The sequence below is a fragment of the Pelobates fuscus genome, chromosome 7, assembly GCF_036172605.1.
Source record: "Pelobates fuscus isolate aPelFus1 chromosome 7, aPelFus1.pri, whole genome shotgun sequence".
NCBI classification, from domain to species: Eukaryota; Metazoa; Chordata; class Amphibia; order Anura; family Pelobatidae; genus Pelobates; species Pelobates fuscus.
In genome coordinates this window covers 15112840-15138008 of record NC_086323.1, presented here as the reverse complement: position 1 = coordinate 15138008, position 25169 = coordinate 15112840, and the positions used below count along the sequence as shown (strand labels likewise).

Here is a 25169-nt window from a genome sequence, read left to right as displayed (position 1 = left end):
CCTGCAGCTGTCAAGAATGCCAGAGCCTGAGGCATGCTTTGCCCGCAGTCAAAGATGCTGACATCATAAATAGGGATCCAAAACTTTTTCTTTTTTTCGAAACAGCTTGGTGTTTAGAACCTCTTGGATCTCTGTTTAAGAAGTTTCTTCTACTTTTGTACAAGTTTAGCACAGCCAGTGTAAACTGGGCCTGAAAAAATTGAGTGAAACTCATGGTCGTTCCTCTCCACGGAAATCTTTAGTAAAAGGCAAAAGATTTTTTCGATCTGAAGAGAAACCAGAGTATAAAATCCATCCATCTGACAGCAGGCAAGGTGCGGAACCTGCCTTTTACACGTATGGTGAGCAACCCTACATTAAGCTGTAACTTGGAGAATCTGCCATAAATATTAATGACCCCACTAAATATGTAAAAAAAGAAAAAATATCTGGTTTTTTTTTTAAGCTTGTATCATATTAACAGCAAAGGGAAGAGGAGCACAGCTGCTTGCAGTGCAACATGGGTATTCAAATGAGGCATGCCCACTGCTGACACGCCCCTAAATGCATGCTTGGTCTCTCGGCAGAGCCCTGCAGCTGTCAAGAATGCCAGAGCCTGAGGCATGCTTTGCCCGTAGTCAAAGATGCTGACATCATAAATAGGGATCCAAAACTTTTTCTTTTTTTCGCAACAGCTTGGTGCTTAGAACCTCTTGGATCTCTGTTTAAGAAGTTTCTTCTACTTTTGTACAAGTTTAGCACAGCCAGTGTAAACTGGGCCTGAAAAAATTGAGTGAAACACATGGTTGTTCCTCTCCACGGAAATCTTTAGTAAAAGGCGAAAGATTTATTCGATCTGAAGAGAAACCAGAGTATAAAATCCATCCATCTGACAGCAGGCAAGGTGCGGAACCTGCCTTTTACACGTATGGTGAGCAACCCTACATTAAGCTTTAACTTGGAGAATCTGCCATAAATATTAATGACCCCACTAAATATGTAAAAAAAGAAAAAATATCTGTTTTTTTTTTTAAGCTTGTATCATATTAACAGCAAAGGGAAGAGGAGCACAGCTGCTTGCAGTGCAACATGGGTATTCAAATGAGGCATGCCCACTGCTGACACGCCCCTAAATGCATGCTTGGTCTCTCGGCAGAGCCCCGCAGCTGTCAAGAATGCCAGAGCCTGAGGCATGCTTTGCCCGCAGTCAAAGATGCTGACATCATAAATAGGGAACCAAAACTTTTTCTTTTTTTCGCAACAGCTTGGTGCTTAGAACCTCTTGGATCTCTGTTTAAGAAGTTTCTTCTACTTTTGTACAAGTTTAGCACAGCCAGTGTAAACTGGGCCTGAAAAAATTGAGTGAAACTCGTGTTCGTTCCTCTCCACGGAAATCTTTAGTAAAAGGCGAAAGATTTATTCGATCTGAAGAGAAACCAGAGTATAAAGTCCATCCATCTGACAGCAGGCAAGGTGTGGAACCTGCCTTTCACACGTATGGTGAGCAACCCTACATTAAGCTTTAACTTGGAGAATCTGCCATAAATATTAATGACCCCACTAAATATGTAAAAAAAGAAAAAAATATCTTTTTTTTTTTTTAGCTTGTATCATGTTAACAGCAAAGGGAAGAGGAGCACAGCTGCTTGCAGTGCAACATGGGTATTCAAATGAGGCATGCCCACTGCTGACACGCCCCTAAATGCATGCTTGGTCTCTCGGCAGAGCCCCGCAGCTGTCAAGAATGCCAGAGCCTGAGGCATGCTTTGCCCGCAGTCAAAGATGCTGACATCATAAATAGGGAACCAAAACTTTTTCTTTTTTTCGCAACAGCTTGGTGCTTAGAACCTCTTGGATCTCTGTTTAAGACGTTTCTTCTACTTTTGTACAAGTTTAGCACAGCCAGTGTAAACTGGGCCTGAAAAAATTGAGTGAAACTCGTGGTCGTTCCTCTCCACGGAAATCATTAGTAAAAGGCGAAAGATTTATTCGATCTGAAGAGAAACCAGAGTATAAAATCCATCCATCTGACAGCAGGCAAGGTGCGGAACCTGCCTTTTACACGTATGGTGAGCAACCCTACATTAAGCTGTAACTTGGAGAATCTGCCATAAATATTAATGACCCCACTAAATATGTAAAAAAAGAAAAAATCTCTGTTTTTTTTTAAGCTTGTATCATATTAACAGCAAAGGGAAGAGGAGCACAGCTGCTTGCAGTGCAACATGGGTATTCAAATGAGGCATGCCCACTGCTGACACGCCCCTAAATGCATGCTTGGTCTCTCGGCAGAGCCCTGCAGCTGTCAAGAATGCCAGAGCCTGAGGCATGCTTTGCCCGCAGTCAAAGATGCTGACATCATAAATAGGGATCCAAAACTTTTTCTTTTTTTCGCAACAGCTTGGTGCTTAGAACCTCTTGGATCTCTGTTTAAGAAGTTTCTTCTAATTTTGTACAAGTTTAGCACAGCCAGTGTAAACTGGGCCTGAAAAAATTGATTGAAACTCGTGGTCGTTCCTCTCCACGGAAATCTTTAGTAAAAGGCGAAAGATTTATTCGATCTGAAGAGAAACCAGAGTATAAAGTCCATCCATCTGACAGCAGGCAAGGTGCGGAACCTGCCTTTTACACGTATGGTGAGCAACCCTACATTAAGCTGTAACTTGGAGAATCTGCCATAAATATTAACGACCCCACTAAATATGTAAAAAAAGACAAAATATCTGGTGTTTTTTTAAGCTTGTATCATATTAACAGCAAAGGGAAGAGGAGCACAGCTGCTTGCAGTGCAACATGGGTATTCAAATGAGGCATGCCCACTGCTGACACGCCCCTAAATGCATGCTTGGTCTCTCGGCAGAGCCCTGCAGCTGTCAAGAATGCCAGAGCCTGAGGCATGCTTTGCCCGCAGTCAAAGATGCTGACATCATAAATAGGGATCCAAAACTTTTTCTTTTTTTCGAAACAGCTTGGTGTTTAGAACCTCTTGGATCTCTGTTTAAGAAGTTTCTTCTACTTTTGTACAAGTTTAGCACAGCCAGTGTAAACTGGGCCTGAAAAAATTGAGTGAAACTCATGGTCGTTCCTCTCCACGGAAATCTTTAGTAAAAGGCAAAAGATTTTTTCGATCTGAAGAGAAACCAGAGTATAAAATCCATCCATCTGACAGCAGGCAAGGTGCGGAACCTGCCTTTTACACGTATGGTGAGCAACCCTACATTAAGCTGTAACTTGGAGAATCTGCCATAAATATTAATGACCCCACTAAATATGTAAAAAAAGAAAAAATATCTGGGTTTTTTTTTAAGCTTGTATCATATTAACAGCAAAGGGAAGAGGAGCACAGCTGCTTGCAGTGCAACATGGGTATTCAAATGAGGCATGCCCACTGCTGACACGCCCCTAAATGCATGCTTGGTCTCTCGGCAGAGCCCTGCAGCTGTCAAGAATGCCAGAGCCTGAGGCATGCTTTGCCCGTAGTCAAAGATGCTGACATCATAAATAGGGATCCAAAACTTTTTCTTTTTTTCGCAACAGCTTGGTGCTTAGAACCTCTTGGATCTCTGTTTAAGAAGTTTCTTCTACTTTTGTACAAGTTTAGCACAGCCAGTGTAAACTGGGCCTGAAAAAATTGAGTGAAACACATGGTTGTTCCTCTCCACGGAAATCTTTAGTAAAAGGCGAAAGATTTATTCGATCTGAAGAGAAACCAGAGTATAAAATCCATCCATCTGACAGCAGGCAAGGTGCGGAACCTGCCTTTTACACGTATGGTGAGCAACCCTACATTAAGCTGTAACTTGGAGAATCTGCCATAAATATTAATGACCCCACTAAATATGTAAAAAAAGAAAAAATATCTGTTTTTTTTTTTAAGCTTGTATCATATTAACAGCAAAGGGAAGAGGAGCACAGCTGCTTGCAGTGCAACATGGGTATTCAAATGAGGCATGCCCACTGCTGACACGCCCCTAAATGCATGCTTGGTCTCTCGGCAGAGCCCCGCAGCTGTCAAGAATGCCAGAGCCTGAGGCATGCTTTGCCCGCAGTCAAAGATGCTGACATCATAAATAGGGAACCAAAACTTTTTCTTTTTTTCGCAACAGCTTGGTGCTTAGAACCTCTTGGATCTCTGTTTAAGAAGTTTCTTCTAATTTTGTACAAGTTTAGCACAGCCAGTGTAAACTGGGCCTGAAAAAATTGATTGAAACTCGTGGTCGTTCCTCTCCACGGAAATCTTTAGTAAAAGGCGAAAGATTTATTCGATCTGAAGAGAAACCAGAGTATAAAGTCCATCCATCTGACAGCAGGCAAGGTGCGGAACCTGCCTTTTACACGTATGGTGAGCAACCCTACATTAAGCTGTAACTTGGAGAATCTGCCATAAATATTAACGACCCCACTAAATATGTAAAAAAAGACAAAATATCTGGTGTTTTTTTAAGCTTGTATCATATTAACAGCAAAGGGAAGAGGAGCACAGCTGCTTGCAGTGCAACATGGGTATTCAAATGAGGCATGCCCACTGCTGACACGCCCCTAAATGCATGCTTGGTCTCTCGGCAGAGCCCTGCAGCTGTCAAGAATGCCAGAGCCTGAGGCATGCTTTGCCCGCAGTCAAAGATGCTGACATCATCAATAGGGATCCAAAACTTTTTCTTTTTTTCGCAACAGCTTGGTGCTTAGAACCTCTTGGATCTCTGTTTAAGAAGTTTCTTCTAATTTTGTACAAGTTTAGCACAGCCAGTGTAAACTGGGCCTGAAAAAATTGATTGAAACTCGTGGTCGTTCCTCTCCACGGAAATCTTTAGTAAAAGGCGAAAGATTTATTCGATCTGAAGAGAAACCAGAGTATAAAGTCCATCCATCTGACAGCAGGCAAGGTGCGGAACCTGCCTTTTACACGTATGGTGAGCAACCCTACATTAAGCTGTAACTTGGAGAATCTGCCATAAATATTAACGACCCCACTAAATATGTAAAAAAAGACAAAATATCTGGTGTTTTTTTAAGCTTGTATCATATTAACAGCAAAGGGAAGAGGAGCACAGCTGCTTGCAGTGCAACATGGGTATTCAAATGAGGCATGCCCACTGCTGACACGCCCCTAAATGCATGCTTGGTCTCTCGGCAGAGCCCTGCAGCTGTCAAGAATGCCAGAGCCTGAGGCATGCTTTGCCCGCAGTCAAAGATGCTGACATCATAAATAGGGATCCAAAACTTTTTCTTTTTTTCGAAACAGCTTGGTGTTTAGAACCTCTTGGATCTCTGTTTAAGAAGTTTCTTCTACTTTTGTACAAGTTTAGCACAGCCAGTGTAAACTGGGCCTGAAAAAATTGAGTGAAACTCATGGTCGTTCCTCTCCACGGAAATCTTTAGTAAAAGGCAAAAGATTTATTCGATCTGAAGAGAAACCAGAGTATAAAATCCATCCATCTGACAGCAGGCAAGGTGCGGAACCTGCCTTTTACACGTATGGTGAGCAACCCTACATTAAGCTGTAACTTGGAGAATCTGCCATAAATATTAATGACCCCACTAAATATGTAAAAAAAGAAAAAATATCTGGGTTTTTTTTTAAGCTTGTATCATATTAACAGCAAAGGGAAGAGGAGCACAGCTGCTTGCAGTGCAACATGGGTATTCAAATGAGGCATGCCCACTGCTGACACGCCCCTAAATGCATGCTTGGTCTCTCGGCAGAGCCCTGCAGCTGTCAAGAATGCCAGAGCCTGAGGCATGCTTTGCCCGTAGTCAAAGATGCTGACATCATAAATAGGGATCCAAAACTTTTTCTTTTTTTCGCAACAGCTTGGTGCTTAGAACCTCTTGGATCTCTGTTTAAGAAGTTTCTTCTACTTTTGTACAAGTTTAGCACAGCCAGTGTAAACTGGGCCTGAAAAAATTGAGTGAAACACATGGTTGTTCCTCTCCACGGAAATCTTTAGTAAAAGGCGAAAGATTTATTCGATCTGAAGAGAAACCAGAATATAAAGTCCATCCATCTGACAGCAGGCAAGGTGTGGAACCTGCCTTTCACACGTATGGTGAGCAACCCTACATTAAGCTTTAACTTGGAGAATCTGCCATAAATATTAATGACCCCACTAAATATGTAAAAAAAGAAAAAAATATCTTTTTTTTTTTTTTTTTTACGCTTGTATCATATTAACAGCAAAGGGAAGAGGAGCACAGCTGCTTGCAGTGCAACATGGGTATTCAAATGAGGCATGCCCACTGCTGACACACCCCTAAATGCATGCTTGGTCTCTCGGCAGAGCCCTGCAGCTGTCAAGAATGCCAGAGCCTGAGGCATGCTTTGCCCGCAGTCAAAGATGCTGACATCATAAATAGGGAGCCAAAACTTTTTCTTTTTTTCGCAACAGCTTGGTGCTTAGAACCTCTTGGATCTCTGTTTAAGAATTTTCTTCTACTTTTGTACAAGTTTAGCACAGCCAGTGTAAACTGGGCCTGAAAAAATTGAGTGAAACTCATGGTCGTTCCTCTCCACGGAAATCTTTAGTAAAAGGCGAAAGATTTAGTCGATCTGAAGAGAAACCAGAGTATAAAATCCATCCATCTGACAGCAGGCAAGGTGCGGAACCTGCCTTTTACACGTATGGTGAGCAACCCTACATTAAGCTGTAACTTGGAGAATCTGCCATAAATATTAATGACCCCACTAAATATGTAAAAAAAGAAAAAATATCTGTTTTTTTTTTAAGCTTGTATCATATTAACAGCAAAGGGAAGAGGAGCACAGCTGCTTGCAGTGCAACATGGGTATTCAAATGAGGCATGCCCACTGCTGACACGCCCGTAAATGCATGCTTGGTCTCTCGGCAGAGCCCTGCAGCTGTCAAGAATGCCAGAGCCTGAGGCATGCTTTGCCCGCAGTCAAAGATGCTGACATCATAAATAGGGAACCAAAACTTTTTCTTTTTTTCGCAACAGCTTGGTGCTTAGAACCTCTTGGATCTCTGTTTAAGAATTTTCTTCTACTTTTGTACAAGTTTAGCACAGCCAGTGTAAACTGGGCCTGAAAAAATTGAGTGAAACTCGTGTTCGTTCCTCTCCACGGAAATCTTTAGTAAAAGGCGAAAGATTTATTCGATCTGAAGAGAAACCAGAGTATAAAGTCCATCCATCTGACAGCAGGCAAGGTGCGGAACCTGCCTTTTACACGTATGGTGAGCAACCCTACATTAAACTGTAACTTGGAGAATCTGCCATAAATATTAATGACCCCACTAAATATGTAAAAAAAGACAAAATATCTGGTGTTTTTTTACGCTTGTATCATATTAACAGCAAAGGGAAGAGGAGCACAGCTGCTTGCAGTGCAACATGGGTATTCAAATGAGGCATGCCCACTGCTGACACGCCCCTAAATGCATGCTTGGTCTCTCGGCAGAGCCCCGCAGCTGTCAAGAATGCCAGAGCCTGAGGCATGCTTTGCCCGCAGTCAAAGATGCTGACATCATAAATAGGGAACCAAAACTTTTTCTTTTTTTCGCAACAGCTTGGTGCTTAGAACCTCTTGGATCTCTGTTTAAGACGTTTCTTCTACTTTTGTACAAGTTTAGCACAGCCAGTGTAAACTGGGCCTGAAAAAATTGAGTGAAACTCGTGGTCGTTCCTCTCCACGGAAATCTTTAGTAAAAGGCGAAAGATTTATTCAATCTGAAGAGAAACCAGAGTATAAAATCCATCCATCTGACAGCAGGCAAGGTGCGCAACCTGCCTTTTACACGTATGGTGAGCAACCCTACATTAAGCTGTAACTTGGAGAATCTGCCATAAATATTAATGACCCCACTAAATATGTAAAAAAAGACAAAATATCTGGTGTTTTTTTTAAGCTTGTATCATATTAACAGCAAAGGGAAGAGGAGCACAGCTGCTTGCAGTGCAACATGGGTATTCAAATGAGGCATGCCCACTGCTGACACGCCCCTAAATGCATGCTTGGTCTCTCGGCAGAGCCCTGCAGCTGTCAAGAATGCCAGAGCCTGAGGCATGCTTTGCCCGCAGTCTAAGATGCTGACATCATAAATAGGGAACCAAAACTTTTTCTTTTTTTCGCAACAGCTTGGTGCTTAGAACCTCTTGGATCTCTGTTTAAGAAGTTTCTTCTACTTTTGTACAAGTTTAGCACAGCCAGTGTAAACAGGGCCTGAAAAAATTGAGTGAAACTCATGGTCGTTCCTCTCCACGGAAATCTTTAGTAAAAGGCGAAAGATTTATTCGATCTGAAGAGAAACCAGAGTATAAAATCCATCCATCTGACAGCAGGCAAGGTGCGGAACCTGCCTTTTACACGTATGGTGAGCAACCCTACATTAAGCTGTAACTTGGAGAATCTGCCATAAATATTAATGACCCCACTAAATATGTATAAAAAGAAAAAATATCTGGGTTTTTTTTAAGCTTGTATCATATTAACAGCAAAGGGAAGAGGAGCACAGCTGCTTGCAGTGCAACATGGGTATTCAAATGAGGCATGCCCACTGCTGACACGCCCCTAAATGCATGCTTGGTCTCTCGGCAGAGCCCTGCAGCTGTCAAGAATGCCAGAGCCTGAGGCATGCTTTGCCCGCAGTCAAAGATGCTGACATCATAAATAGGGAACCAAAACTTTTTCTTTTTTTCGCAACAGCTTGGTGCTTAGAACCTCTTGGATCTCTGTTTAAGAAGTTTCTTCTACTTTTGTACAAGTTTAGCACAGCCAGTGTAAACTGGGCCTGAAAAAATTGAGTGAAACTCATGGTCGTTCCTCTCCACGGAAATCTTTAGTAAAAGGCGAAAGATTTATTCGATCTGAAAAGAAACCAGAGTATAAAATCCATCCATCTGACAGCAGGCAAGGTGCGGAACCTGCCTTTTACACGTATGGTGAGCAACCCTACATTAAGCTGTAACTTGGAGAATCTGCCATAAATATTAATGACCCCACTAAATATGTATAAAAAGAAAAAATATCTGTTTTTTTTTTAAGCTTGTATCATATTAACAGCAAAGGGAAGAGGAGCACAGCTGCTTGCAGTGCAACATGGGTATTCAAATGAGGCATGCCCACTGCTGACACGCCCCTAAATGCATGCTTGGTCTCTCGGCAGAGCCCCGCAGCTGTCAAGAATGCCAGAGCCTGAGGCATGCTTTGCCCGCAGTCAAAGATGCTGACATCATAAATAGGGAACCAAAACTTTTTCTTTTTTTCGCAACAGCTTGGTCCTTAGAACCTCTTGGATCTCTGTTTAAGACGTTTCTTCTACTTTTGTACAAGTTTAGCACAGCCAGTGTAAACTGGGCCTGAAAAAATTGAGTGAAACTCGTGGTCGTTCCTCTCCACGGAAATCTTTAGTAAAAGGCGAAAGATTTATTCGATCTGAAGAGAAACCAGAGTATAAAGTCCATCCATCTGACAGCAGGCAAGGTGCGGAACCTGCCTTTTACACGTATGGTGAGCAACCCTACATTAAGCTGTAACTTGGAGAATCTGCCATAAATATTAACGACCCCACTAAATATGTAAAAAAAGACAAAATATCTGGTGTTTTTTTAAGCTTGTATCATATTAACAGCAAAGGGAAGAGGAGCACAGCTGCTTGCAGTGCAACATGGGTATTCAAATGAGGCATGCCCACTGCTGACACGCCCCTAAATGCATGCTTGGTCTCTCGGCAGAGCCCCGCAGCTGTCAAGAATGCCAGAGCCTGAGGCATGCTTTGCCCGCAGTCAAAGATGCTGACATCATAAATAGGGAACCAAAACTTTTTCTTTTTTTCGCAACAGCTTGGTCCTTAGAACCTCTTGGATCTCTGTTTAAGACGTTTCTTCTACTTTTGTACAAGTTTAGCACAGCCAGTGTAAACTGGGCCTGAAAAAATTGAGTGAAACTCGTGGTCGTTCCTCTCCACGGAAATCTTTAGTAAAAGGCGAAAGATTTATTCGATCTGAAGAGAAACCAGAGTATAAAGTCCATCCATCTGACAGCAGGCAAGGTGTGGAACCTGCCTTTCACACGTATGGTGAGCAACCCTACATTAAGCTGTAACTTGGAGAATCTGCCATAAATATTAATGACCCCACTAAATATGTAAAAAAAGAAAAAAATATATATATTTTTTTTTTTAGCTTGTATCATGTTAACAGCAAAGGGAAGAGGAGCACAGCTGCTTGCAGTGCAACATGGGTATTCAAATGAGGCATGCCCACTGCTGACACGCCCCTAAATGCATGCTTGGTCTCTCGGCAGAGCCCCGCAGCTGTCAAGAATGCCAGAGCCTGAGGCATGCTTTGCCCGCAGTCAAAGATGCTGACATCATAAATAGGGAACCAAAACTTTTTCTTTTTTTCGCAACAGCTTGGTGCTTAGAACCTCTTGGATCTCTGTTTAAGACGTTTCTTCTACTTTTGTACAAGTTTAGCACAGCCAGTGTAAACTGGGCCTGAAAAAATTGAGTGAAACTCGTGGTCGTTCCTCTCCACGGAAATCTTTAGTAAAAGGCAAAAGATTTATTCGATCTGAAGAGAAACCAGAGTATAAAGTCCATCCATCTGACAGCAGGCAAGGTGTGGAACCTGCCTTTCACACGTATGGTGAGCAACCCTACATTAAGCTTTAACTTGGAGAATCTGCCATAAATATTAATGACCCCACTAAATATGTAAAAAAAGAAAAAAATATCTTTTTTTTTTTTTTTTTAGCTTGTATCATGTTAACAGCAAAGGGAAGAGGAGCACAGCTGCTTGCAGTGCAACATGGGTATTCAAATGAGGCATGCCCACTGCTGACACGCCCCTAAATGCATGCTTGGTCTCTCGGCAGAGCCCTGCAGCTGTCAAGAATGCCAGAGCCTGAGGCATGCTTTGCCCGCAGTCAAAGATGCTGACATCATAAATAGGGAACCAAAACTTTTTCTTTTTTTCGCAACAGCTTGGTCCTTAGAACCTCTTGGATCTCTGTTTAAGACGATTCTTCTAATTTTGTACAAGTTTGGCACAGCCAGTGTAAACTCAAAAAATTGAGTGAAACTCGTGGTCGTTCCTCTCCACGGAAATCTTTAGTAAAAGGCGAAAGATTTATTCGATCTGAAGAGAAACCAGAGTATAAAATCCATCCATCTGACAGCAGGCAAGGTGCGGAACCTGCCTTTTACACGTATGGTGAGCAACCCTACATTAAGCTGTAACTTGGAGAATCTGCCATAAATATTAATGACCCCTCTAAATATGTAAAAAAAGAAAAAATATCTGTTTTTTTTTTTTTTTTAGGTTGTATCATGTTAACAGCAAAGGGAAGAGGAGCACAGCTGCTTGCAGTGCAACATGGGTATTCAAATGAGGCATGCCCACTGCTGACACGCCCCTAAATGCATGCTTGGTCTCTCGGCAGAGCCCCGCAGCTGTCAAGAATGCCAGAGCCTGAGGCATGCTTTGCCCGCAGTCAAAGATGCTGACATCATAAATAGGGAACCAAAACTTTTTCTTTTTTTCGCAACAGCTTGGTGCTTAGAACCTCTTGGATCTCTGTTTAAGAAGTTTCTTCTACTTTTGTACAAGTTTAGCACAGCCAGTATAAACTGGGCCTGAAAAAATTGAGTGAAACTCGTGTTCGTTCCTCTCCACGGAAATCTTTAGTAAAAGGCGAAAGATTTATTCGATCTGAAGAGAAACCAGAGTATAAAGTCTATCCATCTGACAGCAGGCAAGGTGTGGAACCTGCCTTTCACACGTATGGTGAGCAACCCTACATTAAGCTGTAACTTGGAGAATCTGCCATAAATATTAATGACCCCACTAAATATGTAAAAAAAGAAAAAAATATCTTTTTTTTTTTTTAGCTTGTATCATGTTAACAGCAAAGGGAAGAGGAGCACAGCTGCTTGCAGTGCAACATGGGTATTCAAATGAGGCATGCCCACTGCTGACACGCCCCTAAATGCATGCTTGGTCTCTCGGCTGAGCCCCGCAGCTGTCAAGAATGCCAGAGCCTGAGGCATGCTTTGCCCGCAGTCAAAGATGCTGACATCATAAATAGGGAACCAAAACTTTTTCTTTTTTTCGCAACAGCTTGGTGCTTAGAACCTCTTGGATCTCTGTTTAAGACGTTTCTTCTACTTTTGTACAAGTTTACCACAGCCAGTGTAAACTGGGCCTGAAAAAATTGAGTGAAACTCGTGGTCGTTCCTCTCCACGGAAATCTTTAGTAAAAGGCGAAAGATTTATTCGATCTGAAGAGAAACCAGAGTATAAAATCCATCCATCTGACAGCAGGCAAGGTGCGGAACCTGCCTTTTACACGTATGGTGAGCAACCCTACATTAAGCTGTAACTTGGAGAATCTGCCATAAATATTAATGACCCCACTAAATATGTAAAAAAAGAAAAAATCTCTGTTTTTTTTTAAGCTTGTATCATATTAACAGCAAAGGGAAGAGGAGCACAGCTGCTTGCAGTGCAACATGGGTATTCAAATGAGGCATGCCCACTGCTGACACGCCCCTAAATGCATGCTTGGTCTCTCGGCAGAGCCCTGCAGCTGTCAAGAATGCCAGAGCCTGAGGCATGCTTTGCCCGCAGTCAAAGATGCTGACATCATAAATAGGGATCCAAAACTTTTTCTTTTTTTCGCAACAGCTTGGTGCTTAGAACCTCTTGGATCTCTGTTTAAGAAGTTTCTTCTACTTTTGTACAAGTTTAGCACAGCCAGTATAAACTGGGCCTGAAAAAATTGAGTGAAACTCGTGGTCGTTCCTCTCCACGGAAATCTTTAGTAAAAGGCGAAAGATTTATTCGATCTGAAGAGAAACCAGAGTATAAAGTCCATCCATCTGACAGCAGGCAAGGTGCGGAACCTGCCTTTTACACGTATGGTGAGCAACCCTACATTAAGCTGTAACTTGGAGAATCTGCCATAAATATTAACGACCCCACTAAATATGTAAAAAAAGACAAAATATCTGGTGTTTTTTTAAGCTTGTATCATATTAACAGCAAAGGGAAGAGGAGCACAGCTGCTTGCAGTGCAACATGGGTATTCAAATGAGGCATGCCCACTGCTGTTACGCCTCTAAATGCATGCTTGGTCTCTCGGCAGAGCCCCGCAGCTGTCAAGAATGCCAGAGCCTGAGGCATGCTTTGCCCGCAGTCAAAGATGCTGACATCATAAATAGGGAACCAAAACTTTTTCTTTTTTTCGCAACAGCTTGGTCCTTAGAACCTCTTGGATCTCTGTTTAAGACTTTTCTTCTACTTTTGTACAAGTTTAGCACAGCCAGTGTAAACTGGGCCTGAAAAAATTGAGTGAAACTCGTGGTCGTTCCTCTCCACGGAAATCTTTAGTAAAAGGCGAAAGATTTATTCGATCTGAAGAGAAAACAGAGTATAAAGTCCATCCATCTGACAGCAGGCAAGGTGTGGAACCTGCCTTTCACACGTATGGTGAGCAACCCTACATTAAGCTTTAACTTGGAGAATCTGCCATAAATATTAATGACCCCACTAAATATGTAAAAAAAGAAAAAAATATCTTTTTTTTTTTTTTTTAGCTTGTATCATGTTAACAGCAAAGGGAAGAGGAGCACAGCTGCTTGCAGTGCAACATGGGTATTCAAATGAGGCATGCCCACTGCTGACACGCCCCTAAATGCATGCTTGGTCTCTCGGCAGAGCCCCGCAGCTGTCAAGAATGCCAGAGCCTGAGGCATGCTTTGCCCGCAGTCAAAGATGCTGACATCATAAATAGGGAACCAAAACTTTTTCTTTTTTTCGCAACAGCTTGGTCCTTAGAACCTCTTGGATTTCTGTTTAAGACGTTTCTTCTACTTTTGTACAAGTTTGGCACAGCCAGTGTAAACTGAAAAAATTGAGTGAAATTCGTGGTCGTTCCTCTCCACGGAAATCTTTAGTAAAAGGCGAAAGATTTATTCGATCTGAAGAGAAACCATAGTATAAAATCCATCCATCTGACAGCAGGCAAGGTGCGGAACCTGCCTTTTACACGTATGGTGAGCAACCCTACATTAAGCTGTAACTTGGAGAATCTGCCATAAATATTAATGACCCCACTAAATATGTAAAAAAAGAAAAAATCTCTGTTTTTTTTTAAGCTTGAATCATATTAACAGCAAAGGGAAGAGGAGCACAGCTGCTTGCAGTGCAACATGGGTATTCAAATGAGGCATGCCCACTGCTGACACGCCCCTAAATGCATGCTTGGTCTCTCGGCAGAGCCCTGCAGCTGTCAAGAATGCCAGAGCCTGAGGCATGCTTTGCCCGCAGTCAAAGATGCTGACATCATAAATAGGGATCCAAAACTTTTTCTTTTTTTCGCAACAGCTTGGTGCTTAGAACCTCTTGGATCTCTGTTTAAGAAGTTTCTTCTACTTTTGTACAAGTTTAGCACAGCCAGTGTAAACTGGGCCTGAAAAAATTGAGTGAAACTCGTGTTCGTTCCTCTCCACGGAAATCTTTAGTAAAAGGCGAAAGATTTATTCGATCTGAAGAGAAACCAGAGTATAAAGTCCATCCATCTGACAGCAGGCAAGGTGCGGAACCTGCCTTTTACATGTATGGTGAGCAACCCTACATTAAACTGTAACTTGGAGAATCTGCCATAAATATTAATGACCCCACTAAATTTGTAAAAAAAGACAAAATATCTGGTGTTTTTTTACGCTTGTATCATATTAACAGCAAAGGGAAGAGGAGCACAGCTGCTTGCAGTGCAACATGGGTATTCAAATGAGGCATGCCCACTGCTGACACGCCCCTAAATGCATGCTTGGTCTCTCGGCAGAGCCCTGCAGCTGTCAAGAATGCCAGAGCCTGAGGCATGCTTTGCCCGCAGTCAAAGATGCTGACATCATAAATAGGGAACCAAAACTTTTTCTTTTTTTCGCAACAGCTTGGTGCTTAGAACCTCTTGGATCTCTGTTTAAGAAGTTTCTTCTACTTTTGTACAAGTTTAGCACAGCCAGTGTAAACTGGGCCTGAAAAAATTGAGTGAAACTCGTGTTCGTTCCTCTCCACGGAAATCTTTAGTAAAAGGCGAAAGATTTATTCGATCTGAAGAGAAACCAGAGTATAAAGTCCATCCATCTGACAGCAGGCAAGGTGTGGAACCTGCCTTTCACACGTATGGTGAGCAACCCTACATTAAGCTGTAACTTGGAGAATCTGCCATAAATATTAATGACCCCACTAAATATGTAAAAAAAGAAAAAATCTCTGTTTTTTTTTAAGCTTGTATCATATTAACAGCAAAGGGAAGAGGAGCACAGCTGCTTGCAGTGCAACATGGGTATTCAAATGAGGCATGCCCACTGCTGACACACCCCTAAATGCATGCTTGGTCTCTCGGCAGAGCCCTGCAGCTGTCAAGAATGCCAGAGCCTGAGGCATGCTTTGCCCGCAGTCAAAGATGCTGACATCATAAATAGGGAACCAAAACTTTTTCTTTTTTTCGCAACAGCTTGGTGCTTAGAACCTCTTGGATCTCTGTTTAAGAAGTTTCTTCTACTTTTGTACAAGTTTAGCACAGCCAGTGTAAACTGGGCCTGAAAAAATTGAGTGAAACTCGTGTTCGTTCCTCTCCACGGAAATCTTTAGTAAAAGGCAAAAGATTTATTCAATCTGAAGAGAAACCAGAGTATAAAGTCCATCCATCTGACAGCAGGCAAGGTGCGGAACCTGCCTTTTACACGTATGGTGAGCAACCCTACATTAAACTGTAACTTGGGGAATCTGCCATAAATATTAATGACCCCACTAAATATGTAAAAAAAGACAAAATATCTGGTGTTTTTTTACGCTTGTATCATATTAACAGCAAAGGGAAGAGGAGCACAGCTGCTTGCAGTGCAACATGGGTATTCAAATGAGGCATGCCCACTGCTGACACGCCCCTAAATGCATGCTTGGTCTCTCGGCAGAGCCCTGCAGCTGTCAAGAATGCCAGAGCCTGAGACATGCTTTGCCCGCAGTCAAAGATGCTGACATCATAAATAGGGATCCAAAACTTTTTCTTTTTTTCGCAACAGCTTGGTGCTTAGAACCTCTTGGATCTCTGTTTAAGAAGTTTCTTCTACTTTTGTACAAGTTTAGCACAGCCAGTGTAAACTGGGCCTGAAAAAATTGAGTGAAACTCATGGTCGTTCCTCTCCACGGAAATCATTAGTAAAAGGCGAAAGATTTATTCGATCTGAAGAGAAACCAGAGTATAAAGTCCATCCATCTGACAGCAGGCAAGGTGTGGAACCTGCCTTTCACACGTATGGTGAGCAACCCTACATTAAGCTGTAACTTGGAGAATCTGCCATAAATATTAATGACCCCACTAAATATGTAAAAAAAAGAAAAAAATATCTTTTTTTTTTTTTTTTTTAGCTTGTATCATGTTAACAGCAAAGGGAAGAGGAGCACAGCTGCTTGCAGTGCAACATGGGTATTCAAATGAGGCATGCCCACTGCTGACACGCCCCTAAATGCATGCTTGGTCTCTCGGCAGAGCCCTGCAGCTGTCAAGAATGCCAGAGCCTGAGGCATGCTTTGCCCGCAGTCAAAGATGCTGACATCATAAATAGGGATCCAAAACTTTTTCTTTTTTTCGCAACAGCTTGGTGCTTAGAACCTCTTGGATCTCTGTTTAAGAAGTTTCTTCTACTTTTGTACAAGTTTAGCACAGCCAGTGTAAACTGGGCCTGAAAAAATTGAGTGAAACTCGTGGTCGTTCCTCTACACGGAAATCTTTAGTAAAAGGCGAAAGATTTATTCGATCTGAAGAGAAACCAGAGTATAAAGTCCATCCATCTGACAGCAGGCAAGGTGCGGAACCTGCCTTTTACATGTATGGTGAGCAACCCTACATTAAACTGTAACTTGGAGAATCTGCCATAAATATTAATGACCCCACTAAATATGTAAAAAAAGACAAAATATCTGGTGTTTTTTTACGCTTGTATCATATTAACAGCAAAGGGAAGAGGAGCACAGCTGCTTGCAGTGCAACATGGGTATTCAAATGAGGCATTCCCACTGCTGACACACCCCTAAATGCATGCTTGGTCTCTCGGCAGAGCCCTGCAGCTGTCAAGAATGCCAGAGCCTGAGGCATGCTTTGCCCGCAGTCAAAGATGCTGACATCATAAATAGGGAACCAAAACTTTTTCTTTTTTTCGCAACAGCTTGGTGCTTAGAACCTCTTGGATCTCTGTTTAAGAAGTTTCTTCTACTTTTGTACAAGTTTAGCACAGCCAGTGTAAACTGGGCCTGAAAAATTGAGTGAAACTCGTGTTTGTTCCTCTCCACGGAAATCTTTAGTAAAAGGCAAAAGATTTATTCAATCTGAAGAGAAACCAGAGTATAAAGCCCATCCATCTGACAGCAGGCAAGGTGCGGAACCTGCCTTTTACACGTATGGTGAGCAACCCTACATTAAGCTGTAACTTGGAGAATCTGCCATAAATATTAATGACCCCACTAAATATGTAAAAAAAGAAAAAATATCTGGGGGTTTTTTTAAGCTTGTATCATATTAACAGCAAACGGAAGAGGAGCACAGCTGCTTGCAGTGCAACATGGGTATTCAAATGAGGCATGCCCACTGCTGACACGCCCCTAAATGCATGCTTGGTCTCTCGGCAGAGCCCTGCAGCTGTCAAGAATGCCAGAGCCTGAGGCATGCTTTGCCCGCAGTCAAAGATGCTGACATCATAAATAGGGAACCAAAACTTTTTCTTTTTTTCGCAACAGCTTGGTGCTTAGAACCTCTTGGATCTCTGTTTAAGAAGTTTCTTCTACTTTTGTACAAGTTTAGCACAGCCAGTGTAAACTGGGCCTGAAAAAATTGAGTGAAACTCATGGTCGTTCCTCTCCACGGAAATCTTTAGTAAAAGGCGAAAGATTTATTCGATCTGAAGAGAAACCAGAGTATAAAGTCCATCCATCTGACAGCAGGCAAGGTGCGGAACCTGCCTTTTACACGTATGGTGAGCAACCCTACATTAAACTGTAACTTGGAGAATCTGCCATAAATATTAATGACCCCACTAAATATGTAAAAAAAAGAAAAAATATCTGGGTTTTTTTTAAGATTGTATCATATTAACAGCAAAGGGAAGAGGAGCACAGCTGCTTGCAGTGCAACATGGGTATTCAAATGAGGCATGCCCACTGCTGACACGCCCCTAGATGCATGCTTGGTCTCTCGGCAGAGCCCTGCAGCTGTCAAGAATGCCAGAGCCTGAGGCATGCTTTGCCCGCAGTCAAAGATGCTGACATCATAAATAGGGAGCCAAAACTTTTTCTTTTTTTTGCAACAACTTGGTGCTTAGATCCTCTTGGATCTCTGTTTAAGAAGTTTCTTCTACTTTTGTACAAGTTTAGCACAGCCAGTGTAAACTGGGCCTGAAAAAATTGAGTGAAACTCATGGTCGTTCCTCTCCACGGAAATCTTTAGTAAAAGGCAAAGATTTATTCAATCTGAAGAGAAACCAGAGTATAAAGACCATCCATCTGACAGCAGGCAAGGTGCGGAACCTGCCTTTTACACGTATGGTGAGCAACCCTACATTAAACTGTAACTTGGAGAATCTGCCATAAATATTAATGACCCCACTAAATATGTAAAAAAAGAAAAAATATCTGGGGGGTTTTTTAAGCTTGTATCATATTAACAGCAAACGGAAGAGGAGCACAGCTGCTTGCAGTGCAACATGGGTATTCAAATGAGGCATGCCCACTGCTGACACGCCCCTAAATGCATGCTTGGTCTCTCGGCAGAGCCCTGCAGCTGTCAAGAATGCCAGAGCCTGAGGCATGCTTTGCCCGCAGTCAAAGATGCTGACATCATAAATAGGGAACCAAAACTTTTTCTTTTTTTCGCAACAGCTTGGTGCTTAGAACCTCTTGGATCTCTGTTTAAGAAGTTTCTTCTACTTTTGTACAAGTTTAGCACAGCCAGTGTAAACTGGGCCTGAAAAAATTGAGTGAAACTCGTGTTCGTTCCTCTCCACGGAAATCTTTAGTAAAAGGCGAAAGATTTATTCGATCTGAAGAGAAACCAGAGTATAAAGTCCATCCATCTGACAGCAGGCAAGGTGTGGAACCTGCCTTTCACACGTATGGTGAGCAACCCTACATTAAGCTTTAACTTGGAGAATCTGCCATAAATATTAATGACCCCACTAAATATGTAAAAAAAGAAAAAAATATCTTTTTTTTTTTTTTTTTTTTAGCTTGTATCATGTTAACAGCAAAGGGAAGAGGAGCACAGCTGCTTGCAGTGCAACATGGGTATTCAAATGAGGCATGCCCACTGCTGACACGCCCCTAAATGCATGCTTGGTCTCTCGGCAGAGCCCCGCAGCTGTCAAGAATGCCAGAGCCTGAGGCATGCTTTGCCCGCAGTCAAAGATGCTGACATCATAAATAGGGAACCAAAACTTTTTCTTTTTTTCGCAACAGCTTGGTGCTTAGAACCTCTTGGATCTCTGTTTAAGACGTTTCTTCTACTTTTGTACAAGTTTAGCACAGCCAGTGTAAACTGGGCCTGAAAAAATTGAGTGAAATTCGTGGTCGTTCCTCTCCACGGAAATCTTTAGTAAAAGGCGAAAGATTTATTCGATCTGAAGAGAAACCATAGTATAAAATCCATCCATCTGACAGCAGGCAAGGTGCGGAACCTGCCTTTTACACGTATGGTGAGCAACCCTACATTAAGCTGTAACTTGGAGAATCTGCCATAAATATTAATGACCCCACTAAATATGTAAAAAAAGAAAAAATCTCTGTTTTTTTTTAAGCTTGTATCATATTAACAGCAAAGGGAAGAGGAGCACAGCTGCTTGCAGTGCAACATGGGTATTCAAATGAGGCATGCCCACTGCTGACACGCCCCTAAATGCATGCTTGGTCTCTCGGCAGAGCCCTGCAGCTGTCAAGAATGCCAGAGCCTGAGGCATGCTTTGCCCGCAGTCAAAGATGCTGACATCATAAATAGGGATCCAAAACTTTTTCTTTTTTTCGCAACAGCTTGGTGCTTAGAACCTCTTGGATCTCTGTTTAAGAAGTTTCTTCTACTTTTGTACAAGTTTAGCACAGCCAGTGTAAACTGGGCCTGAAAAAATTGAGTGAAACTCGTGTTCGTTCCTCTCCACGGAAATCTTTAGTAAAAGGCGAAAGATTTATTCGATCTGAAGAGAAACCAGAGTATAAAGTCCATCCATCTGACAGCAGGCAAGGTGCGGAACCTGCCTTTTACATGTATGGTGAGCAACCCTACATTAAACTGTAACTTGGAGAATCTGCCATAAATATTAATGACCCCACTAAATTTGTAAAAAAAGACAAAATATCTGGTGTTTTTTTACGCTTGTATCATATTAACAGCAAAGGGAAGAGGAGCACAGCTGCTTGCAGTGCAACATGGGTATTCAAATGAGGCATGCCCACTGCTGACACGCCCCTAAATGCATGCTTGGTCTCTCGGCAGAGCCCTGCAGCTGTCAAGAATGCCAGAGCCTGAGGCATGCTTTGCCCGCAGTCAAAGATGCTGACATCATAAATAGGGAACCAAAACTTTTTCTTTTTTTCGCAACAGCTTGGTGCTTAGAACCTCTTGGATCTCTGTTTAAGAAGTTTCTTCTACTTTTGTACAAGTTTAGCACAGCCAGTGTAAACTGGGCCTGAAAAAATTGAGTGAAACTCGTGTTCGTTCCTCTCCACGGAAATCTTTAGTAAAAGGCGAAAGATTTATTCGATCTGAAGAGAAACCAGAGTATAAAGTCCATCCATCTGACAGCAGGCAAGGTGTGGAACCTGCCTTTCACACGTATGGTGAGCAACCCTACATTAAGCTGTAACTTGGAGAATCTGCCATAAATATTAATGACCCCACTAAATATGTAAAAAAAGAAAAAATCTCTGTTTTTTTTTAAGCTTGTATCATATTAACAGCAAAGGGAAGAGGAGCACAGCTGCTTGCAGTGCAACATGGGTATTCAAATGAGGCATGCCCACTGCTGACACACCCCTAAATGCATGCTTGGTCTCTCGGCAGAGCCCTGCAGCTGTCAAGAATGCCAGAGCCTGAGGCATGCTTTGCCCGCAGTCAAAGATGCTGACATCATAAATAGGGAACCAAAACTTTTTCTTTTTTTCGCAACAGCTTGGTGCTTAGAACCTCTTGGATCTCTGTTTAAGAAGTTTCTTCTACTTTTGTACAAGTTTAGCACAGCCAGTGTAAACTGGGCCTGAAAAAATTGAGTGAAACTCGTGTTCGTTCCTCTCCACGGAAATCTTTAGTAAAAGGCAAAAGATTTATTCAATCTGAAGAGAAACCAGAGTATAAAGTCCATCCATCTGACAGCAGGCAAGGTGCGGAACCTGCCTTTTACACGTATGGTGAGCAACCCTACATTAAACTGTAACTTGGAGAATCTGCCATAAATATTAATGACCCCACTAAATATGTAAAAAAAGACAAAATATCTGGTGTTTTTTTACGCTTGTATCATATTAACAGCAAAGGGAAGAGGAGCACAGCTGCTTGCAGTGCAACATGGGTATTCAAATGAGGCATGCCCACTGCTGACACGCCCCTAAATGCATGCTTGGTCTCTCGGCAGAGCCCTGCAGCTGTCAAGAATGCCAGAGCCTGAGACATGCTTTGCCCGCAGTCAAAGATGCTGACATCATAAATAGGGATCCAAAACTTTTTCTTTTTTTCGCAACAGCTTGGTGCTTAGAACCTCTTGGATCTCTGTTTAAGAAGTTTCTTCTACTTTTGTACAAGTTTAGCACAGCCAGTGTAAACTGGGCCTGAAAAAATTGAGTGAAACTCATGGTCGTTCCTCTCCACGGAAATCTTTAGTAAAAGGCGAAAGATTTATTCGATCTGAAGAGAAACCAGAGTATAAAGTCCATCCATCTGACAGCAGGCAAGGTGCGGAACCTGCCTTTTACACGTATGGTGAGCAACCCTACATTAAACTGTAACTTGGAGAATCTGCCATAAATATTAATGACCCCACTAAATATGTAAAAAAAAGAAAAAATATCTGGGTTTTTTTTAAGATTGTATCATATTAACAGCAAAGGGAAGAGGAGCACAGCTGCTTGCAGTGCAACATGGGTATTCAAATGAGGCATGCCCACTGCTGACACGCCCCTAAATGCATGCTTGGTCTCTCGGCAGAGCCCTGCAGCTGTCAAGAATGCCAGAGCCTGAGGCATGCTTTGCCCGCAGTCAAAGATGCTGACATCATAAATAGGGATCCAAAACTTTTTCTTTTTTTCGCAACAGCTTGGTGCTTAGAACCTCTTGGATCTCTGTTTAAGAAGTTTCTTCTACTTTTGTACAAGTTTAGCACAGCCAGTGTAAACTGGGCCTGAAAAAATTGAGTGAAACTCGTGTTCGTTCCTCTCCACGGAAATCTTTAGTAAAAGGCGAAAGATTTATTCGATCTGAAGAGAAACCAGAGTATAAAGTCCATCCATCTGACAGCAGGCAAGGTGCGGAACCTGCCTTTTACATGTATGGTGAGCAACCCTACATTAAACTGTAACTTGGAGAATCTGCCATAAATATTAATGACCCCACTAAATTTGTAAAAAAAGACAAAATATCTGGTGTTTTTTTACGCTTGTATCATATTAACAGCAAAGGGAAGAGGAGCACAGCTGCTTGCAGTGCAACATGGGTATTCAAATGAGGCATGCCCACTGCTGACACGCCCCTAAATGCATGCTTGGTCTCTCGGCAGAGCCCTGCAGCTGTCAAGAATGCCAGAGCCTGAGGCATGCTTTGCCCGCAGTCAAAGATGCTGACATCATAAATAGGGAACCAAAACTTTTTCTTTTTTTCGCAACAGCTTGGTGCTTAGAACCTCTTGGATCTCTGTTTAAGAAGTTTCTTCTACTTTTGTACAAGTTTAGCACAGCCAGTGTAAACTGGGCCTGAAAAAATTGAGTGAAACTCGTGTTCGTTCCTCTCCACGGAAATCTTTAGTAAAAGGCGAAAGATTTATTCGATCTGAAGAGAAACCAGAGTATAAAGTCCATCCATCTGACAGCAGGCAAGGTGTGGAACCTGCCTTTCACACGTATGGTGAGCAACCCTACATTAAGCTGTAACTTGGAGAATCTGCCATAAATATTAATGACCCCACTAAATATGTAAAAAAAGAAAAAATCTCTGTTTTTTTTTAAGCTTGTATCATATTAACAGCAAAGGGAAGAGGAGCACAGCTGCTTGCAGTGCAACATGGGTATTCAAATGAGGCATGCCCACTGCTGACACACCCCTAAATGCATGCTTGGTCTCTCGGCAGAGCCCTGCAGCTGTCAAGAATGCCAGAGCCTGAGGCATGCTTTGCCCGCAGTCAAAGATGCTGACATCATAAATAGGGAACCAAAACTTTTTCTTTTTTTCGCAACAGCTTGGTGCTTAGAACCTCTTGGATCTCTGTTTAAGAAGTTTCTTCTACTTTTGTACAAGTTTAGCACAGCCAGTGTAAACTGGGCCTGAAAAAATTGAGTGAAACTCGTGTTCGTTCCTCTCCACGGAAATCTTTAGTAAAAGGCAAAAGATTTATTCAATCTGAAGAGAAACCAGAGTATAAAGTCCATCCATCTGACAGCAGGCAAGGTGCGGAACCTGCCTTTTACACGTATGGTGAGCAACCCTACATTAAACTGTAACTTGGAGAATCTGCCATAAATATTAATGACCCCACTAAATATGTAAAAAAAGACAAAATATCTGGTGTTTTTTTACGCTTGTATCATATTAACAGCAAAGGGAAGAGGAGCACAGCTGCTTGCAGTGCAACATGGGTATTCAAATGAGGCATGCCCACTGCTGACACGCCCCTAAATGCATGCTTGGTCTCTCGGCAGAGCCCTGCAGCTGTCAAGAATGCCAGAGCCTGAGACATGCTTTGCCCGCAGTCAAAGATGCTGACATCATAAATAGGGATCCAAAACTTTTTCTTTTTTTCGCAACAGCTTGGTGCTTAGAACCTCTTGGATCTCTGTTTAAGAAGTTTCTTCTACTTTTGTACAAGTTTAGCACAGCCAGTGTAAACTGGGCCTGAAAAAATTGAGTGAAACTCATGGTCGTTCCTCTCCACGGAAATCTTTAGTAAAAGGCGAAAGATTTATTCGATCTGAAGAGAAACCAGAGTATAAAGTCCATCCATCTGACAGCAGGCAAGGTGCGGAACCTGCCTTTTACACGTATGGTGAGCAACCCTACATTAAACTGTAACTTGGAGAATCTGCCATAAATATTAATGACCCCACTAAATATGTAAAAAAAAGAAAAAATATCTGGGTTTTTTTTAAGATTGTATCATATTAACAGCAAAGGGAAGAGGAGCACAGCTGCTTGCAGTGCAACATGGGTATTCAAATGAGGCATGCCCACTGCTGACACGCCCCTAGATGCATGCTTGGTCTCTCGGCAGAGCCCTGCAGCTGTCAAGAATGCCAGAGCCTGAGGCATGCTTTGCCCGCAGTCAAAGATGCTGACATCATAAATAGGGAGCCAAAACTTTTTCTTTTTTTTGCAACAACTTGGTGCTTAGATCCTCTTGGATCTCTGTTTAAGAAGTTTCTTCTACTTTTGTACAAGTTTAGCACAGCCAGTGTAAACTGGGCCTGAAAAAATTGAGTGAAACTCATGGTCGTTCCTCTCCACGGAAATCTTTAGTAAAAGGCAAAGATTTATTCAATCTGAAGAGAAACCAGAGTATAAAGACCATCCATCTGACAGCAGGCAAGGTGCGGAACCTGCCTTTTACACGTATGGTGAGCAACCCTACATTAAACTGTAACTTGGAGAATCTGCCATAAATATTAATGACCCCACTAAATATGTAAAAAAAGACAAAATATCTGGTGTTTTTTTAAGCTTGTATCATATTAACAGCAAAGGGAAGAGGAGCACAGCTGCTTGCAGTGCAACATGGGTATTCAAATGAGGCATGCCCACTGCTGACACGCCCCTAAATGCATGCTTGGTCTCTCGGCAGAGCCCTGCAGCTGTCAAGAATGCCAGAGCCTGAGGCATGAAGCCCATGGAACAGTGAAACAGGGGAGTGGGCCTTGACAAGGCCAGGAAGTGGGCAGGTGGAAAATTATGGGATGGTTTAGGGTGGGGCTAAGTAGGGGAGGAGTCAGGT

At 42.4% G+C, this 25169-nt stretch overlaps 44 non-coding genes across 44 annotated transcripts; all 44 read right to left on the bottom strand.

The window, feature by feature from the left end:
• Positions 1-172: 172 nt before the first annotated feature.
• Positions 173-286, bottom strand: LOC134570516 (U5 spliceosomal RNA). The gene has a single exon (XR_010085141.1). It is a non-coding gene; the product is annotated as a U5 spliceosomal RNA (small nuclear RNA).
• A 455-nt stretch (positions 287-741) lies between these two features.
• Positions 742-855, bottom strand: LOC134569435 (U5 spliceosomal RNA). Its single transcript, XR_010084112.1, has one exon. It is a non-coding gene; the product is annotated as a U5 spliceosomal RNA (small nuclear RNA).
• Positions 856-1310: 455 nt separating this feature from the next.
• LOC134570419 (U5 spliceosomal RNA) lies at positions 1311-1424 on the bottom strand. Its single transcript, XR_010085049.1, has one exon. It is a non-coding gene; the product is annotated as a U5 spliceosomal RNA (small nuclear RNA).
• A 455-nt stretch (positions 1425-1879) lies between these two features.
• On the bottom strand, positions 1880-1993 carry LOC134569892 (U5 spliceosomal RNA). The gene has a single exon (XR_010084555.1). It is a non-coding gene; the product is annotated as a U5 spliceosomal RNA (small nuclear RNA).
• Positions 1994-2446: 453 nt separating this feature from the next.
• LOC134570184 (U5 spliceosomal RNA) lies at positions 2447-2560 on the bottom strand. Its single transcript, XR_010084829.1, has one exon. It is a non-coding gene; the product is annotated as a U5 spliceosomal RNA (small nuclear RNA).
• A 454-nt stretch (positions 2561-3014) lies between these two features.
• On the bottom strand, positions 3015-3128 carry LOC134570515 (U5 spliceosomal RNA). The gene has a single exon (XR_010085140.1). It is a non-coding gene; the product is annotated as a U5 spliceosomal RNA (small nuclear RNA).
• Positions 3129-3583: 455 nt separating this feature from the next.
• Positions 3584-3697, bottom strand: LOC134569433 (U5 spliceosomal RNA). Its single transcript, XR_010084111.1, has one exon. It is a non-coding gene; the product is annotated as a U5 spliceosomal RNA (small nuclear RNA).
• A 455-nt stretch (positions 3698-4152) lies between these two features.
• LOC134570183 (U5 spliceosomal RNA) lies at positions 4153-4266 on the bottom strand. Its single transcript, XR_010084828.1, has one exon. It is a non-coding gene; the product is annotated as a U5 spliceosomal RNA (small nuclear RNA).
• A 454-nt stretch (positions 4267-4720) lies between these two features.
• On the bottom strand, positions 4721-4834 carry LOC134570182 (U5 spliceosomal RNA). Its single transcript, XR_010084827.1, has one exon. It is a non-coding gene; the product is annotated as a U5 spliceosomal RNA (small nuclear RNA).
• Positions 4835-5288: 454 nt separating this feature from the next.
• On the bottom strand, positions 5289-5402 carry LOC134570147 (U5 spliceosomal RNA). Its single transcript, XR_010084794.1, has one exon. It is a non-coding gene; the product is annotated as a U5 spliceosomal RNA (small nuclear RNA).
• A 455-nt stretch (positions 5403-5857) lies between these two features.
• Positions 5858-5971, bottom strand: LOC134569681 (U5 spliceosomal RNA). Its single transcript, XR_010084350.1, has one exon. It is a non-coding gene; the product is annotated as a U5 spliceosomal RNA (small nuclear RNA).
• Positions 5972-6432: 461 nt separating this feature from the next.
• On the bottom strand, positions 6433-6546 carry LOC134569604 (U5 spliceosomal RNA). The gene has a single exon (XR_010084278.1). It is a non-coding gene; the product is annotated as a U5 spliceosomal RNA (small nuclear RNA).
• Positions 6547-7000: 454 nt separating this feature from the next.
• Positions 7001-7114, bottom strand: LOC134570418 (U5 spliceosomal RNA). The gene has a single exon (XR_010085048.1). It is a non-coding gene; the product is annotated as a U5 spliceosomal RNA (small nuclear RNA).
• A 454-nt stretch (positions 7115-7568) lies between these two features.
• On the bottom strand, positions 7569-7682 carry LOC134569552 (U5 spliceosomal RNA). The gene has a single exon (XR_010084226.1). It is a non-coding gene; the product is annotated as a U5 spliceosomal RNA (small nuclear RNA).
• A 455-nt stretch (positions 7683-8137) lies between these two features.
• Positions 8138-8251, bottom strand: LOC134570523 (U5 spliceosomal RNA). Its single transcript, XR_010085148.1, has one exon. It is a non-coding gene; the product is annotated as a U5 spliceosomal RNA (small nuclear RNA).
• A 454-nt stretch (positions 8252-8705) lies between these two features.
• LOC134569425 (U5 spliceosomal RNA) lies at positions 8706-8819 on the bottom strand. The gene has a single exon (XR_010084102.1). It is a non-coding gene; the product is annotated as a U5 spliceosomal RNA (small nuclear RNA).
• A 454-nt stretch (positions 8820-9273) lies between these two features.
• On the bottom strand, positions 9274-9387 carry LOC134570254 (U5 spliceosomal RNA). Its single transcript, XR_010084894.1, has one exon. It is a non-coding gene; the product is annotated as a U5 spliceosomal RNA (small nuclear RNA).
• Positions 9388-9841: 454 nt separating this feature from the next.
• Positions 9842-9955, bottom strand: LOC134570253 (U5 spliceosomal RNA). Its single transcript, XR_010084893.1, has one exon. It is a non-coding gene; the product is annotated as a U5 spliceosomal RNA (small nuclear RNA).
• Positions 9956-10412: 457 nt separating this feature from the next.
• Positions 10413-10526, bottom strand: LOC134570374 (U5 spliceosomal RNA). The gene has a single exon (XR_010085007.1). It is a non-coding gene; the product is annotated as a U5 spliceosomal RNA (small nuclear RNA).
• Positions 10527-10977: 451 nt separating this feature from the next.
• Positions 10978-11093, bottom strand: LOC134569754 (U5 spliceosomal RNA). Its single transcript, XR_010084421.1, has one exon. It is a non-coding gene; the product is annotated as a U5 spliceosomal RNA (small nuclear RNA).
• Positions 11094-11552: 459 nt separating this feature from the next.
• Positions 11553-11666, bottom strand: LOC134570168 (U5 spliceosomal RNA). Its single transcript, XR_010084814.1, has one exon. It is a non-coding gene; the product is annotated as a U5 spliceosomal RNA (small nuclear RNA).
• A 455-nt stretch (positions 11667-12121) lies between these two features.
• On the bottom strand, positions 12122-12235 carry LOC134570252 (U5 spliceosomal RNA). Its single transcript, XR_010084892.1, has one exon. It is a non-coding gene; the product is annotated as a U5 spliceosomal RNA (small nuclear RNA).
• Positions 12236-12688: 453 nt separating this feature from the next.
• LOC134570152 (U5 spliceosomal RNA) lies at positions 12689-12802 on the bottom strand. The gene has a single exon (XR_010084799.1). It is a non-coding gene; the product is annotated as a U5 spliceosomal RNA (small nuclear RNA).
• A 454-nt stretch (positions 12803-13256) lies between these two features.
• Positions 13257-13370, bottom strand: LOC134569706 (U5 spliceosomal RNA). Its single transcript, XR_010084375.1, has one exon. It is a non-coding gene; the product is annotated as a U5 spliceosomal RNA (small nuclear RNA).
• A 450-nt stretch (positions 13371-13820) lies between these two features.
• Positions 13821-13936, bottom strand: LOC134569969 (U5 spliceosomal RNA). Its single transcript, XR_010084628.1, has one exon. It is a non-coding gene; the product is annotated as a U5 spliceosomal RNA (small nuclear RNA).
• A 453-nt stretch (positions 13937-14389) lies between these two features.
• Positions 14390-14503, bottom strand: LOC134570417 (U5 spliceosomal RNA). Its single transcript, XR_010085047.1, has one exon. It is a non-coding gene; the product is annotated as a U5 spliceosomal RNA (small nuclear RNA).
• A 454-nt stretch (positions 14504-14957) lies between these two features.
• Positions 14958-15071, bottom strand: LOC134570416 (U5 spliceosomal RNA). Its single transcript, XR_010085046.1, has one exon. It is a non-coding gene; the product is annotated as a U5 spliceosomal RNA (small nuclear RNA).
• A 453-nt stretch (positions 15072-15524) lies between these two features.
• On the bottom strand, positions 15525-15638 carry LOC134569616 (U5 spliceosomal RNA). The gene has a single exon (XR_010084289.1). It is a non-coding gene; the product is annotated as a U5 spliceosomal RNA (small nuclear RNA).
• A 454-nt stretch (positions 15639-16092) lies between these two features.
• On the bottom strand, positions 16093-16206 carry LOC134569859 (U5 spliceosomal RNA). The gene has a single exon (XR_010084524.1). It is a non-coding gene; the product is annotated as a U5 spliceosomal RNA (small nuclear RNA).
• Positions 16207-16667: 461 nt separating this feature from the next.
• On the bottom strand, positions 16668-16781 carry LOC134569518 (U5 spliceosomal RNA). Its single transcript, XR_010084193.1, has one exon. It is a non-coding gene; the product is annotated as a U5 spliceosomal RNA (small nuclear RNA).
• Positions 16782-17235: 454 nt separating this feature from the next.
• Positions 17236-17348, bottom strand: LOC134569524 (U5 spliceosomal RNA). Its single transcript, XR_010084199.1, has one exon. It is a non-coding gene; the product is annotated as a U5 spliceosomal RNA (small nuclear RNA).
• Positions 17349-17803: 455 nt separating this feature from the next.
• Positions 17804-17917, bottom strand: LOC134570090 (U5 spliceosomal RNA). Its single transcript, XR_010084740.1, has one exon. It is a non-coding gene; the product is annotated as a U5 spliceosomal RNA (small nuclear RNA).
• Positions 17918-18372: 455 nt separating this feature from the next.
• Positions 18373-18485, bottom strand: LOC134569940 (U5 spliceosomal RNA). Its single transcript, XR_010084602.1, has one exon. It is a non-coding gene; the product is annotated as a U5 spliceosomal RNA (small nuclear RNA).
• A 455-nt stretch (positions 18486-18940) lies between these two features.
• On the bottom strand, positions 18941-19054 carry LOC134570415 (U5 spliceosomal RNA). Its single transcript, XR_010085045.1, has one exon. It is a non-coding gene; the product is annotated as a U5 spliceosomal RNA (small nuclear RNA).
• Positions 19055-19516: 462 nt separating this feature from the next.
• LOC134569936 (U5 spliceosomal RNA) lies at positions 19517-19630 on the bottom strand. The gene has a single exon (XR_010084598.1). It is a non-coding gene; the product is annotated as a U5 spliceosomal RNA (small nuclear RNA).
• Positions 19631-20083: 453 nt separating this feature from the next.
• On the bottom strand, positions 20084-20197 carry LOC134570414 (U5 spliceosomal RNA). Its single transcript, XR_010085044.1, has one exon. It is a non-coding gene; the product is annotated as a U5 spliceosomal RNA (small nuclear RNA).
• A 454-nt stretch (positions 20198-20651) lies between these two features.
• LOC134570413 (U5 spliceosomal RNA) lies at positions 20652-20765 on the bottom strand. Its single transcript, XR_010085043.1, has one exon. It is a non-coding gene; the product is annotated as a U5 spliceosomal RNA (small nuclear RNA).
• A 453-nt stretch (positions 20766-21218) lies between these two features.
• LOC134569614 (U5 spliceosomal RNA) lies at positions 21219-21332 on the bottom strand. The gene has a single exon (XR_010084288.1). It is a non-coding gene; the product is annotated as a U5 spliceosomal RNA (small nuclear RNA).
• A 454-nt stretch (positions 21333-21786) lies between these two features.
• Positions 21787-21900, bottom strand: LOC134570089 (U5 spliceosomal RNA). The gene has a single exon (XR_010084739.1). It is a non-coding gene; the product is annotated as a U5 spliceosomal RNA (small nuclear RNA).
• Positions 21901-22355: 455 nt separating this feature from the next.
• LOC134570412 (U5 spliceosomal RNA) lies at positions 22356-22469 on the bottom strand. Its single transcript, XR_010085042.1, has one exon. It is a non-coding gene; the product is annotated as a U5 spliceosomal RNA (small nuclear RNA).
• Positions 22470-22923: 454 nt separating this feature from the next.
• On the bottom strand, positions 22924-23037 carry LOC134570411 (U5 spliceosomal RNA). The gene has a single exon (XR_010085041.1). It is a non-coding gene; the product is annotated as a U5 spliceosomal RNA (small nuclear RNA).
• Positions 23038-23490: 453 nt separating this feature from the next.
• Positions 23491-23604, bottom strand: LOC134569613 (U5 spliceosomal RNA). The gene has a single exon (XR_010084287.1). It is a non-coding gene; the product is annotated as a U5 spliceosomal RNA (small nuclear RNA).
• A 454-nt stretch (positions 23605-24058) lies between these two features.
• LOC134570088 (U5 spliceosomal RNA) lies at positions 24059-24172 on the bottom strand. The gene has a single exon (XR_010084738.1). It is a non-coding gene; the product is annotated as a U5 spliceosomal RNA (small nuclear RNA).
• Positions 24173-24627: 455 nt separating this feature from the next.
• Positions 24628-24740, bottom strand: LOC134569939 (U5 spliceosomal RNA). Its single transcript, XR_010084601.1, has one exon. It is a non-coding gene; the product is annotated as a U5 spliceosomal RNA (small nuclear RNA).
• Positions 24741-25169: the final 429 nt, after the last annotated feature.